The following is a 13,705-nucleotide window of genomic DNA, read 5'->3' as shown; positions in this document are numbered from 1 at the left end:
GGAGCTGAGGAGGGGTCTGGGCCACCTAGACAGTGCCTAAGGGGTCTGGAGAGCCAAAAGACAGCTCTGGGGCACCCCAAAGGTCTCCCCAGGGGCTCTGAGGTGGAGAGAGCAGTGCTAAGAGCTGTGGGGGGCCTGAAGACAGCTCTGGGGCACAGGGAAACCTGCCAGAGTAGTCCTGAGGGCACCAGAGGGGACCCTCAAGGCGTGTGCCAGGCCAAAAGGAGACTCTGGGGGAGAAGGAAGACCTCTGGAGGGGGTCTGGGCCACCTAGACCTTTCCTGAGGGCTCGGCACGAGCAAGGGACAGCTCTGGCTAGCAAGGAAGAGCCAGAGAGTGGTGCGGAGCCCTCTAGAGCGGTGCAAAGGGGCCTAGGGAGCCAAGATCCAGCTCTGGGGCAGAGGGAAACCTGCCAGAGTAGTGCCGAGGGCACCAGAGGGGGCCCTCAAGGCGTGTGCCTAGCCAAAAGACCACTCTGGGGAAGGAGGAGGTGCTTAGGAGGGGATCTGGGCCACCTAGACAGTGCCTAAGGGATCTGGGGGGCCAAAAAACAGCTCTGGGGCACAACGAGTACTGCAATTGTAGTTCAGAAGTCACGAGAGGGCTTCTAAGGGCTCTGCATGGCCACAAAGAGACTCTGGGGAAGGAGGAGGAGCTCAGGAGGGGGTCTGGGCCACCTAGACCGTTCCTGAGGGCTCAGCACGAGCAAGAGCCAGCTCTGGCTAGCAAGGAAGAGCCAGAGTGTGGTGCGGAGTACTCTAGAGCAGTGCGAAGGGGCCTAGGGAGCCAAGATCCAGCTCTGGGCACAAGGAAACCTGCCAGAGTAGTGCCGAGGGCCCCAGAGGGGGCCCTCAAAGGTTTACATGGCCCAAAACCCCACTCTGGGGAAGGGGGAGGAGCTGAGGAGGGGCTCTGGGCCACCTAGACAGTGCCTAAGGGGTCCAGAGGGCCCGAAGACAGCTCTGGGGCACCCCAAAGGTCTCCCCAGGGGCTCTGAGGTGGAGAGAGCAGTGCTAAGAGCTGTGGGGGGCCTGAAGACAGCTCTGGGGCACAGGGAAACCTGCCAGAGTAGTCCCGAGGGCAGCAGAGGGGTCCCTCAAGGCGTGTGCCAGGCCAAAAGGAGACTCTGGGGGAGAAGGAAGACCTCTGGAGGGGGTCTGGGCCACCTAGACCTTTCCTGAGGGCTCGGCACGAGCAAGGGACAGCTCTGGCTAGCAAGGAAGAGCCAGAGAGTGGTGCGGAGCCCTCTAGAGCGGTGCAAAGGGGCCTAGGGAGCCAAGATCCAGCTCTGGGGCAGAGGGAAACCTGCCAGAGTAGTGCCGAGGGCCCCAGAGGGGGCCCTCAAGGCGTGTGCCTAGCCAAAAGACCACTCTGGGGAAGGAAGAGGAGCTTAGGAGGGGATCTGGGCCACCTAGACAGTGCCTAAGGGATCTGGGGGGCCAAAAAACAGCTCTGGGGCACAACGAGTACTGCAATTGTAGTTCAGAAGTCACGAGAGGGCTTCTAAGGGCTCTGCATGGCCACAAAGAGACTCTGGGGAAGGAGGAGGAGCTCAGGAGGGGGTCTGGGCCACCTAGACCGTTCCTGAGGGCTCAGCACGAGCAAGAGCCAGCTCTGGCTAGCAAGGAAGAGCCAGAGTGTGGTGCGGAGTGCTCTAGAGCAGTGCGAAGGGGCCTAGGGAGCCAAGATCCAGCTCTGGGGCACAGGGACACCTGCCAGAGTAGTGCCGAGGGCCCCAGAGGGGGCCCTCAAGGAGTGTGCCTAGCCAAAAGACAAGTCTGGGGAAGGAGGAGGAGCTGAGGACGGCGTCTGGGCCACCTAGACAGTGCCTAAGGGGTCCGGAGAGCCAAAAGACAGCTCTGGGGCACACCAAAGGTCTCCGCAGGGGCTCTGAGATGGATAGAACACTGCTAAGAGCTCTGGGGGGGGCCGAAGACAGCTCTGGAGCACAGGGAAACCTGCCAGAGTAGTGCCGAGGGCACCAGAGGGGGCCCTCAAGGTGTGTGCCTAGCCAAAAGACAAGTCTGGGGAAGGAGGAGGAGCTGAGGAGGGGGTCTGGGCCACCTAGACCGTTCCTGAGGGCTCAGCACGAGCAAGAGACAGCTCTGGCTAGCAAGGAGGAGCCAAAGAGTGTTGCGGGGTGCTCTAGAGAGTTGCGAAGGGGCCTAGGGAGCCAAGATCCAGCTCTGGGGCACAGGGAAACCTGCCAGAGTAGTGCCGAGGGCCCCAGAGGGGGCCCTCAAGGGTTTACATGGCCCAAAACCCCACTCTGGGGAAGGAGGAGGAGCTGAGGAGGGGTCTGGGCCACCTAGACAGTGCCTAAGGGGTCTGGAGAGCCAAAAGACAGCTCTGGGGCACCCCAAAGGTCTCCCCAGGGGCTCTGAGGTGGAGAGAGCAGTGCTAAGAGCTGTGGGGGGCCTGAAGACAGCTCTGGGGCACAGGGAAACCTGCCAGAGTAGTCCTGAGGGCACCAGAGGGGACCCTCAAGGCGTGTGCCAGGCCAAAAGGAGACTCTGGGGGAGAAGGAAGACCTCTGGAGGGGGTCTGGGCCACCTAGACCTTTCCTGAGGGCTCGGCACGAGCAAGGGACAGCTCTGGCTAGCAAGGAAGAGCCAGAGAGTGGTGCGGAGCCCTCTAGAGCGGTGCAAAGGGGCCTAGGGAGCCAAGATCCAGCTCTGGGGCAGAGGGAAACCTGCCAGAGTAGTGCCGAGGGCACCAGAGGGGGCCCTCAAGGCGTGTGCCTAGCCAAAAGACCACTCTGGGGAAGGAGGAGGTGCTTAGGAGGGGATCTGGGCCACCTAGACAGTGCCTAAGGGATCTGGGGGGCCAAAAAACAGCTCTGGGGCACAACGAGTACTGCAATTGTAGTTCAGAAGTCACGAGAGGGCTTCTAAGGGCTCTGCATGGCCACAAAGAGACTCTGGGGAAGGAGGAGGAGCTCAGGAGGGGGTCTGGGCCACCTAGACCGTTCCTGAGGGCTCAGCACGAGCAAGAGCCAGCTCTGGCTAGCAAGGAAGAGCCAGAGAGTGCTGCGGAGTGCTCTAGAGCAGTGCGAAGGGGCCTAGGGAGCCAAGATCCAGCTCTGGGGCACAGGGACACCTGCCAGAGTAGTGCCGAGGGCCCCAGAGGGGGCCCTCAAGGCGTGTGCCTAGCCAAAAGACAAGTCTGGGGAAGGAGGAGGAGCTGAGGACGGCGTCTGGGCCACCTAGACAGTGCCTAAGGGGTCCGGAGAGCCAAAAGACAGCTCTGGGGCACACCAAAGGTCTCCGCAGGGGCTCTGAGATGGATAGAACACTGCTAAGAGCTCTGGGGGGGGCCGAAGACAGCTCTGGAGCACAGGGAAACCTGCCAGAGTAGTGCCGAGGGCACCAGAGGGGGCCCTCAAGGTGTGTGCCTAGCCAAAAGACAAGTCTGGGGAAGGAGGAGGAGCTGAGGAGGGGGTCTGGGCCACCTAGACCGTTCCTGAGGGCTCAGCACGAGCAAGAGACAGCTCTGGCTAGCAAGGAGGAGCCAAAGAGTGTTGCGGGGTGCTCTAGAGAGTTGCGAAGGGGCCTAGGGAGCCAAGATCCAGCTCTGGGGCACAGGGAAACCTGCCAGAGTAGTGCCGAGGGCCCCAGAGGGGGCCCTCAAGGGTTTACATGGCCCAAAACCCCACTCTGGGGAAGGAGGAGGAGCTGAGGAGGGGTCTGGGCCACCTAGACAGTGCCTAAGGGGTCTGGGGGGCCAAAAGACTGCTCTGGGGCACCCCAAAGGTCTCCCCAGGGGCTCTGAGGTGGAGAGAGCAGTGCTAAGAGCTGTGGGGGGCCTGAAGACAGCTCTGGGGCACAGGGAAACCTGCCAGAGTAGTCCCGAGGGCAGCAGAGGGGACCCTCAAGGCGTGTGCCAGGCCAAAAGGAGACTCTGGGGGAGAAGGAAGACCTCTGGAGGGGGTCTGGGCCACCTAGACCTTTCCTGAGGGCTCGGCACGAGCAAGGGACAGCTCTGGCTAGCAAGGAAGAGCCAGAGAGTGGTGCGGAGCCCTCTAGAGCGGTGCAAAGGGGCCTAGGGAGCCAAGATCCAGCTCTGGGGCAGAGGGAAACCTGCCAGAGTAGTGCCGAGGGCCCCAGAGGGGGCCCTCAAGGCGTGTGCCTAGCCAAAAGACCACTCTGGGGAAGGAGGAGGAGCTCAGGAGGGGATCTGGGCCACCTAGACAGTGCCTAAGGGATCTGGGGGGCCAAAAAACAGCTCTGGGGCACAACGAGTACTGCAATTGTAGTTCAGAAGTCACGAGAGGGCTTCTAAGGGCTCTGCATGGCCACAAAGAGACTCTGGGGAAGGAGGAGGAGCTCAGGAGGGGGTCTGGGCCACCTAGACCGTTCCTGAGGGCTCAGCACGAGCAAGAGACAGCTCTGGCTAGCAAGGAGGAGCCAAAGAGTGTTGCGGGGTACTCTAGAGAGTTGCGAAGGGGCCTAGGGAGCCAAGATCCAGCTCTGGGGCACAGGGAAACCTGCCAGAGTAGTGCCGAGGGCCCCAGAGGGAGCCCTTAAGGGTTTACATGGCCCAAAACCCCACTCTAGGGAAGGAGGAGGAGCTGAGGAAGGGGTCTGGGCCACCTAGACAGTGCCTAAGGGGTCTGGGGGGCAAAAAGACAGCTCTGGGGCACCCCAAAGGTCTCCCCAGGGGCTCTGAGGTGGAGACAGCAGTGCTAAGAGCTGTGGGGGGCACCTACACAGCTCTGGGGCACAGGGAAACCTGCCAGAGTAGTCCCGAGGGCACCAGAGGGGGCCCTCAAGGGTTTACATGACCCAAAACCCCACTCTAGGGAAGGAGGAGGAGCTGAGGAGGGGGTCTGGGCCACCTAGACAGTGCCTAAGGGGTCTGGGGGGCCAAAAGAGTGCTGTGGGGCACCCCAAAAGTCTGCCCAGGGGCTCTGAGGTGGAGACAGCAGTGCTAAGAGTTCTGGGGGGCCCGAAGACAGCTCTGGGGCACAGGGAAACCTGCCAGAGTAGTCCCGAGGGCACCAGAGGGGGCCCTCAAGGCGTGTGCCTAGCCAAAAGACCACTCTGGGGAAGGAGGAGGAGCTCAGGAGGGGCTCTGGGCCACCTAGACAGTGCCTAAGGGGTCTGGGGGGCCAAAAGACAGCTCTGGGGCACACCAAAGGTCTCCGCAGGGGCTCTGAGATGGATAGAACACTGCTAAGAGCTCTGGGGGGGGCCGAAGACAGCTCTGGGGCAGAGGGAAACCTGCCAGAGTAGTGCCGAGGGCACCAGAGGGGGCCCTCAAGGTGTGTGCCTAGCCAAAAGACAAGTCTGGGGAAGGAGGAGGAGCTGAGGAGGGGGTCTGGGCCACCTAGACCGTTCCTGAGGGCTCAGCACGAGCAAGAGACAGCTCTGGCTAGCAAGGAGGAGCCAAAGAGTGTTGCGGGGTGCTCTAGAGAGTTGCGAAGGGGCCTAGGGAGCCAAGATCCAGCTCTGGGGCACAGGGAAACCTGCCAGAGTAGTGCCGAGGGCCCCAGAGGGGGCCCTCAAGGGTTTACATGGCCCAAAACCCCACTCTGGGGAAGGAGGAGGAGCTGAGGAGGGGTCTGGGCCACCTAGACAGTGCCTAAGGGGTCTGGAGAGCCAAAAGACTGCTCTGGGGCACCCCAAAGGTCTCCCCAGGGGCTCTGAGGTGGAGAGAGCAGTGCTAAGAGCTGTGGGGGGCCTGAAGACAGCTCTGGGGCACAGGGAAACCTGCCAGAGTAGTCCCGAGGGCACCAGAGGGGACCCTCAAGGCGTGTGCCAGGCCAAAAGGAGACTCTGGGGGAGAAGGAAGACCTCTGGAGGGGGTCTGGGCCACCTAGACCTTTCCTGAGGGCTCGGCACGAGCAAGGGACAGCTCTGGCTAGCAAGGAAGAGCCAGAGAGTGGTGCGGAGCCCTCTAGAGCAGTGCAAAGGGGCCTAAGGAGCCAAGATCCAGCTCTGGGGCAGAGGGAAACCTGCCAGAGTAGTGCCGAGGGCCCCAGAGGGGGCCCTCAAGGGTTTACATGGCCCAAAACCCCACTCTGGGGAAGGAGGAGGAGCTGAGGAGGGGTCTGGGCCACCTAGACAGTGCCTAAGGGGTCTGGAGAGCCAAAAGACTGCTCTGGGGCACCCCAAAGGTCTCCCCAGGGGCTCTGAGGTGGAGAGAGCAGTGCTAAGAGCTGTGGGGGGCCTGAAGACAGCTCTGGGGCACAGGGAAACCTGCCAGAGTAGTCCCGAGGGCACCAGAGGGGACCCTCAAGGCGTGTGCCAGGACAAAAGGAGACTCTGGGGGAGAAGGAAGACCTCTGGAGGGGGTCTGGGCCACCTAGACCTTTCCTGAGGGCTCGGCACGAGCAAGGGACAGCTCTGGCTAGCAAGGAAGAGCCAGAGAGTGGTGCGGAGCCCTCTAGAGCGGTGCAAAGGGGCCTAGGGAGCCAAGATCCAGCTCTGGGGCAGAGGGAAACCTGCCAGAGTAGTGCCGAGGGCCCCAGAGGGGGCCCTCAAGGCGTGTGCCTAGCCAAAAGACCACTCTGGGGAAGGAGGAGGAGCTCAGGAGGGGATCTGGGCCACCTAGACAGTGCCTAAGGGATCTGGGGGGCCAAAAAACAGCTCTGGGGCACAACGAGTACTGCAATTGTAGTTCAGAAGTCACGAGAGGGCTTCTAAGGGCTCTGCATGGCCACAAAGAGACTCTGGGGAAGGAGGAGGAGCTCAGGAGGGGGTCTGGGCCACCTAGACCGTTCCTGAGGGCTCAGCACGAGCAAGAGACAGCTCTGGCTAGCAAGGAAGAGCCAGAGTGTGGTGCGGAGTGCTCTAGAGCAGTGCGAAGGGGCCTAGGGAGCCAAGATCCAGCTCTGGGGCACAGGGACACCTGCCAGAGTAGTGCCGAGGGCCCCAGAGGGGGCCCTCAAGGCGTGTGCCTAGCCAAAAGACAAGTCTGGGGAAGGAGGAGGAGCTGAGGACGGCGTCTGGGCCACCTAGACAGTGCCTAAGGGGTCCGGAGAGCCAAAAGACAGCTCTGGGGCACACCAAAGGTCTCCGCAGGGGCTCTGAGATGGATAGAACACTGCTAAGAGCTCTGGGGGGGGCCGAAGACAGCTCTGGGGCAGAGGGAAACCTGCCAGAGTAGTGCCGAGGGCACCAGAGGGGGCCCTCAAGGTGTGTGCCTAGCCAAAAGACAAGTCTGGGGAAGGAGGAGGAGCTGAGGAGGGGGTCTGGGCCACCTAGACCGTTCCTGAGGGCTCAGCACAAGCAAGAGACAGCTCTGGCTAGCAAGGAGGAGCCAAAGAGTGTTGCGGGGTGCTCTAGAGAGTTGCGAAGGGGCCTAGGGAGCCAAGATCCAGCTCTGGGGCACAGGGAAACCTGCCAGAGTAGTGCCGAGGGCCCCAGAGGGGGCCCTCAAGGGTTTACATGGCCCAAAACCCCACTCTGGGGAAGGAGGAGGAGCTGAGGAGGGGTCTGGGCCACCTAGACAGTGCCTAAGGGGTCTGGAGAGCCAAAAGACAGCTCTGGGGCACCCCAAAGGTCTCCCCAGGGGCTCTGAGGTGGAGAGAGCAGTGCTAAGAGCTGTGGGGGGCCTGAAGACAGCTCTGGGGCACAGGGAAACCTGCCAGAGTAGTCCTGAGGGCACCAGAGGGGACCCTCAAGGCGTGTGCCAGGCCAAAAGGAGACTCTGGGGGAGAAGGAAGACCTCTGGAGGGGGTCTGGGCCACCTAGACCTTTCCTGAGGGCTCGGCACGAGCAAGGGACAGCTCTGGCTAGCAAGGAAGAGCCAGAGAGTGGTGCGGAGCCCTCTAGAGCGGTGCAAAGGGGCCTAGGGAGCCAAGATCCAGCTCTGGGGCAGAGGGAAACCTGCCAGAGTAGTGCCGAGGGCACCAGAGGGGGCCCTCAAGGCGTGTGCCTAGCCAAAAGACCACTCTGGGGAAGGAGGAGGTGCTTAGGAGGGGATCTGGGCCACCTAGACAGTGCCTAAGGGATCTGGGGGGCCAAAAAACAGCTCTGGGGCACAACGAGTACTGCAATTGTAGTTCAGAAGTCACGAGAGGGCTTCTAAGGGCTCTGCATGGCCACAAAGAGACTCTGGGGAAGGAGGAGGAGCTCAGGAGGGGGTCTGGGCCACCTAGACCGTTCCTGAGGGCTCAGCACGAGCAAGAGCCAGCTCTGGCTAGCAAGGAAGAGCCAGAGTGTGGTGCGGAGTGCTCTAGAGCAGTGCGAAGGGGCCTAGGGAGCCAAGATCCAGCTCTGGGGCACAGGGACACCTGCCAGAGTAGTGCCGAGGGCCCCAGAGGGGGCCCTCAAGGCGTGTGCCTAGCCAAAAGACAAGTCTGGGGAAGGAGGAGGAGCTGAGGACGGCGTCTGGGCCACCTAGACAGTGCCTAAGGGGTCCGGAGAGCCAAAAGACAGCTCTGGGGCACACCAAAGGTCTCCGCAGGGGCTCTGAGATGGATAGAACACTGCTAAGAGCTCTGGGGGGGGCCGAAGACAGCTCTGGAGCACAGGGAAACCTGCCAGAGTAGTGCCGAGGGCACCAGAGGGGGCCCTCAAGGTGTGTGCCTAGCCAAAAGACAAGTCTGGGGAAGGAGGAGGAGCTGAGGAGGGGGTCTGGGCCACCTAGACCGTTCCTGAGGGCTCAGCACGAGCAAGAGACAGCTCTGGCTAGCAAGGAGGAGCCAAAGAGTGTTGCGGGGTGCTCTAGAGAGTTGCGAAGGGGCCTAGGGAGCCAAGATCCAGCTCTGGGGCACAGGGAAACCTGCCAGAGTAGTGCCGAGGGCCCCAGAGGGGGCCCTCAAGGGTTTACATGGCCCAAAACCCCACTCTGGGGAAGGAGGAGGAGCTGAGGAGGGGTCTGGGCCACCTAGACAGTGCCTAAGGGGTCTGGGGGGCCAAAAGACTGCTCTGGGGCACCCCAAAGGTCTCCCCAGGGGCTCTGAGGTGGAGAGAGCAGTGCTAAGAGCTGTGGGGGGCCTGAAGACAGCTCTGGGGCACAGGGAAACCTGCCAGAGTAGTCCCGAGGGCAGCAGAGGGGACCCTCAAGGCGTGTGCCAGGCCAAAAGGAGACTCTGGGGGAGAAGGAAGACCTCTGGAGGGGGTCTGGGCCACCTAGACCTTTCCTGAGGGCTCGGCACGAGCAAGGGACAGCTCTGGCTAGCAAGGAAGAGCCAGAGAGTGGTGCGGAGCCCTCTAGAGCGGTGCAAAGGGGCCTAGGGAGCCAAGATCCAGCTCTGGGGCAGAGGGAAACCTGCCAGAGTAGTGCCGAGGGCCCCAGAGGGGGCCCTCAAGGCGTGTGCCTAGCCAAAAGACCACTCTGGGGAAGGAGGAGGAGCTCAGGAGGGGATCTGGGCCACCTAGACAGTGCCTAAGGGATCTGGGGGGCCAAAAAACAGCTCTGGGGCACAACGAGTACTGCAATTGTAGTTCAGAAGTCACGAGAGGGCTTCTAAGGGCTCTGCATGGCCACAAAGAGACTCTGGGGAAGGAGGAGGAACTCAGGAGGGGGTCTGGGCCACCTAGACCGTTCCTGAGGGCTCAGCACGAGCAAGAGACAGCTCTGGCTAGCAAGGAGGAGCCAAAGAGTGTTGCGGGGTACTCTAGAGAGTTGCGAAGGGGCCTAGGGAGCCAAGATCCAGCTCTGGGGCACAGGGAAACCTGCCAGAGTAGTGCCGAGGGCCCCAGAGGGAGCCCTTAAGGGTTTACATGGCCCAAAACCCCACTCTAGGGAAGGAGGAGGAGCTGAGGAAGGGGTCTGGGCCACCTAGACAGTGCCTAAGGGGTCTGGGGGGCAAAAAGACAGCTCTGGGGCACCCCAAAGGTCTCCCCAGGGGCTCTGAGGTGGAGACAGCAGTGCTAAGAGCTGTGGGGGGCACCTACACAGCTCTGGGGCACAGGGAAACCTGCCAGAGTAGTCCCGAGGGCACCAGAGGGGGCCCTCAAGGGTTTACATGACCCAAAACCCCACTCTAGGGAAGGAGGAGGAGCTGAGGAGGGGGTCTGGGCCACCTAGACAGTGCCTAAGGGGTCTGGGGGGCCAAAAGAGTGCTGTGGGGCACCCCAAAAGTCTGCCCAGGGGCTCTGAGGTGGAGACAGCAGTGCTAAGAGTTCTGGGGGGCCCGAAGACAGCTCTGGGGCACAGGGAAACCTGCCAGAGTAGTCCCGAGGGCACCAGAGGGGGCCCTCAAGGCGTGTGCCTAGCCAAAAGACCACTCTGGGGAAGGAGGAGGAGCTCAGGAGGGGCTCTGGGCCACCTAGACAGTGCCTAAGGGGTCTGGGGGGCCAAAAGACAGCTCTGGGGCACCCCAAAGGTCTCCCCAGGGGCTCTGAGGTGGAGAGAGCAGTGCTAAGAGCTGTGGGGGGGCCGAAGACAGCTCTGGGGCACAGGGAAACCTGCCAGAGTAGTCCCGAGGGCCCCAGAGGGGGCCCTCAAGGCGTGTGCCTAGCTAAAAGACCACTCTGGGGAAGGAGGAGGAGCTGAGGAGGGGCTCTGGGCCACCTAGACAGTGCCTAAGGGGTCTGGGGGGCCAAAAGACAGCTCTGGGGCACCCCAAAGGTCTCCGCAGGGGCTCTGAGGTGGAGACAGCAGTGCTAAGAGCTGTGGGGGGGCCGAAGACAGCTCTGGGGCACAGGGAAACCTGCCAGAGTAGTCCCGAGGGCACCAGAGGGGGCCCTCAAGGCGTGTGCCTAGCCAAAAGGCAACTCTGGGGGAGAAGGAAGACCTCTGGAGGGGGTCTGGGCCACCTAGACCTTTCCTGAGGGCTCAGCACGAGCAAGGGACAGCTCTGGCTAGCAAGGAGGAGCCAGAGTGGTGCGGAGCGCTCTAGAGCGGTGCGAAGGGGCCTAGGGAGCCAAGATCCAGCTCTGGGGCAGAGGGAAACCTGCCAGAGTAGTCCCGAGGGCACCAGAGGGGGCCCTCCAGGCGTGTGCCTAGCCAAAAGACAACTCTGGGGAAGGAAGAGGAGCTTAGGAGGGGATCCGGGCCACCTAGACAGTGCCTAAAGGATCTGGGGGGCCAAAAAACAGCTCTGGGGCACAACGAGTACTGCAATTGTAGTTCAGAAGTCACGAGAGGGCTTCTAAGGGCTCTGCATGGCCACAAAGAGACTCTGGGGAAGGAGGAGGAGCTCAGGAGGGGGTCTGGGCCACCTAGACTGTTCCTGAGGGCTCAGCACGAGCAAGAGACAGCTCTGGCTAGCAAGGAAGAGCCAGAGAGTGCTGCGGAGTGCTCTAGAGCAGTGCAAAGGGGCCTCGGGAGCCAAGATCCAGCTCTGGGGCACAGGGACACCTGCCAGAGTAGTCCCGAGGGCAGCAGAGGGGGCCCTCAAGGCGTGTGCCTAGCCAAAAGACCACTCTGGGGAAGGAGGAGGAGCTCAGGAGGGGATCTGGGCCACCTAGACAGTGCCTAAGGGATCTGGGGGGCCAAAAAACAGCTCTGGGGCACAACGAGTACTGCAATTGTAGTTCAGAAGTCACGAGAGGGCTTCTAAGGGCTCTGCATGGCCACAAAGAGACTCTGGGGAAGGAGGAGGAGCTCAGGAGGGGGTCTGGGCCACCTAGACCGTTCCTGAGGGCTCAGCACGAGCAAGAGCCAGCTCTGGCTAGCAAGGAAGAGCCAGAGTGTGGTGCGGAGTGCTCTAGAGCAGTGCGAAGGGGCCTAGGGAGCCAAGATCCAGCTCTGGGGCACAGGGACACCTGCCAGAGTAGTGCCGAGGGCCCCAGAGGGGGCCCTCAAGGCGTGTGCCTAGCCAAAAGACAAGTCTGGGGAAGGAGGAGGAGCTGAGGACGGCGTCTGGGCCACCTAGACAGTGCCTAAGGGGTCCGGAGAGCCAAAAGACAGCTCTGGGGCACCCCAAAGGTCTCCGCAGGGGCTCTGAGATGGATAGAACACTGCTAAGAGCTCTGGGGGGGGCCGAAGACAGCTCTGGGGCAGAGGGAAACCTGCCAGAGTAGTGCCGAGGGCACCAGAGGGGGCCCTCAAGGTGTGTGCCTAGCCAAAAGACAAGTCTGGGGAAGGAGGAGGAGCTGAGGAGGGGGTCTGGGCCACCTAGACCGTTCCTGAGGGCTCAGCACGAGCAAGAGACAGCTCTGGCTAGCAAGGAGGAGCCAAAGAGTGTTGCGGGGTGCTCTAGAGAGTTGCGAAGGGGCCTAGGGAGCCAAGATCCAGCTCTGGGGCACAGGGAAACCTGCCAGAGTAGTGCCGAGGGCCCCAGAGGGGGCCCTCAAGGGTTTACATGGCCCAAAACCCCACTCTGGGGAAGGAGGAGGAGCTGAGGAGGGGTCTGGGCCACCTAGACAGTGCCTAAGGGGTCTGGAGAGCCAAAAGACAGCTCTGGGGCACCCCAAAGGTCTCCCCAGGGGCTCTGAGGTGGAGAGAGCAGTGCTAAGAGCTGTGGGGGGCCTGAAGACAGCTCTGGGGCACAGGGAAACCTGCCAGAGTAGTCCTGAGGGCACCAGAGGGGACCCTCAAGGCGTGTGCCAGGCCAAAAGGAGACTCTGGGGGAGAAGGAAGACCTCTGGAGGGGGTCTGGGCCACCTAGACCTTTCCTGAGGGCTCGGCACGAGCAAGGGACAGCTCTGGCTAGCAAGGAAGAGCCAGAGAGTGGTGCGGAGCCCTCTAGAGCGGTGCAAAGGGGCCTAGGGAGCCAAGATCCAGCTCTGGGGCAGAGGGAAACCTGCCAGAGTAGTGCCGAGGGCACCAGAGGGGGCCCTCAAGGCGTGTGCCTAGCCAAAAGACCACTCTGGGGAAGGAGGAGGTGCTTAGGAGGGGATCTGGGCCACCTAGACAGTGCCTAAGGGATCTGGGGGGCCAAAAAACAGCTCTGGGGCACAACGAGTACTGCAATTGTAGTTCAGAAGTCACGAGAGGGCTTCTAAGGGCTCTGCATGGCCACAAAGAGACTCTGGGGAAGGAGGAGGAGCTCAGGAGGGGGTCTGGGCCACCTAGACCGTTCCTGAGGGCTCAGCACGAGCAAGAGCCAGCTCTGGCTAGCAAGGAAGAGCCAGAGTGTGGTGCGGAGTACTCTAGAGCAGTGCGAAGGGGCCTAGGGAGCCAAGATCCAGCTCTGGGCACAAGGAAACCTGCCAGAGTAGTGCCGAGGGCCCCAGAGGGGGCCCTCAAAGGTTTACATGGCCCAAAACCCCACTCTGGGGAAGGGGGAGGAGCTGAGGAGGGGCTCTGGGCCACCTAGACAGTGCCTAAGGGGTCCAGAGGGCCCGAAGACAGCTCTGGGGCACCCCAAAGGTCTCCCCAGGGGCTCTGAGGTGGAGAGAGCAGTGCTAAGAGCTGTGGGGGGCCTGAAGACAGCTCTGGGGCACAGGGAAACCTGCCAGAGTAGTCCCGAGGGCACCAGAGGGGTCCCTCAAGGCGTGTGCCAGGCCAAAAGGAGACTCTGGGGGAGAAGGAAGACCTCTGGAGGGGGTCTGGGCCACCTAGACCTTTCCTGAGGGCTCGGCACGAGCAAGGGACAGCTCTGGCTAGCAAGGAAGAGCCAGAGAGTGGTGCGGAGCCCTCTAGAGCGGTGCAAAGGGGCCTAGGGAGCCAAGATCCAGCTCTGGGGCAGAGGGAAACCTGCCAGAGTAGTGCCGAGGGCCCCAGAGGGGGCCCTCAAGGCGTGTGCCTAGCCAAAAGACCACTCTGGGGAAGGAAGAGGAGCTTAGGAGGGGATCTGGGCCACCTAGACAGTGCCTAAGGGATCTGGGGGGCCAAAAAACAGCTCTGGGGCACAACGAGTACT

At 62.0% G+C, this 13,705-nt stretch overlaps 1 long non-coding RNA gene across 1 annotated transcript in view; it reads right to left on the bottom strand.

Moving 5' to 3' along the window:
* Window positions 1-13,705, bottom strand: part of LOC138068080 (uncharacterized) — a 112,989-nt gene that overhangs the window by 50,539 nt on the left and 48,745 nt on the right. The window lies entirely within an intron of this gene.

This window comes from Struthio camelus, chromosome 8, assembly GCF_040807025.1.
Source record: "Struthio camelus isolate bStrCam1 chromosome 8, bStrCam1.hap1, whole genome shotgun sequence".
NCBI lineage: Eukaryota > Metazoa > Chordata > Aves > Struthioniformes > Struthionidae > Struthio > Struthio camelus.
The sequence above is the reverse complement of the archived record's forward strand: the minus strand, read 5'-3'. Positions and strand labels throughout refer to the sequence as shown.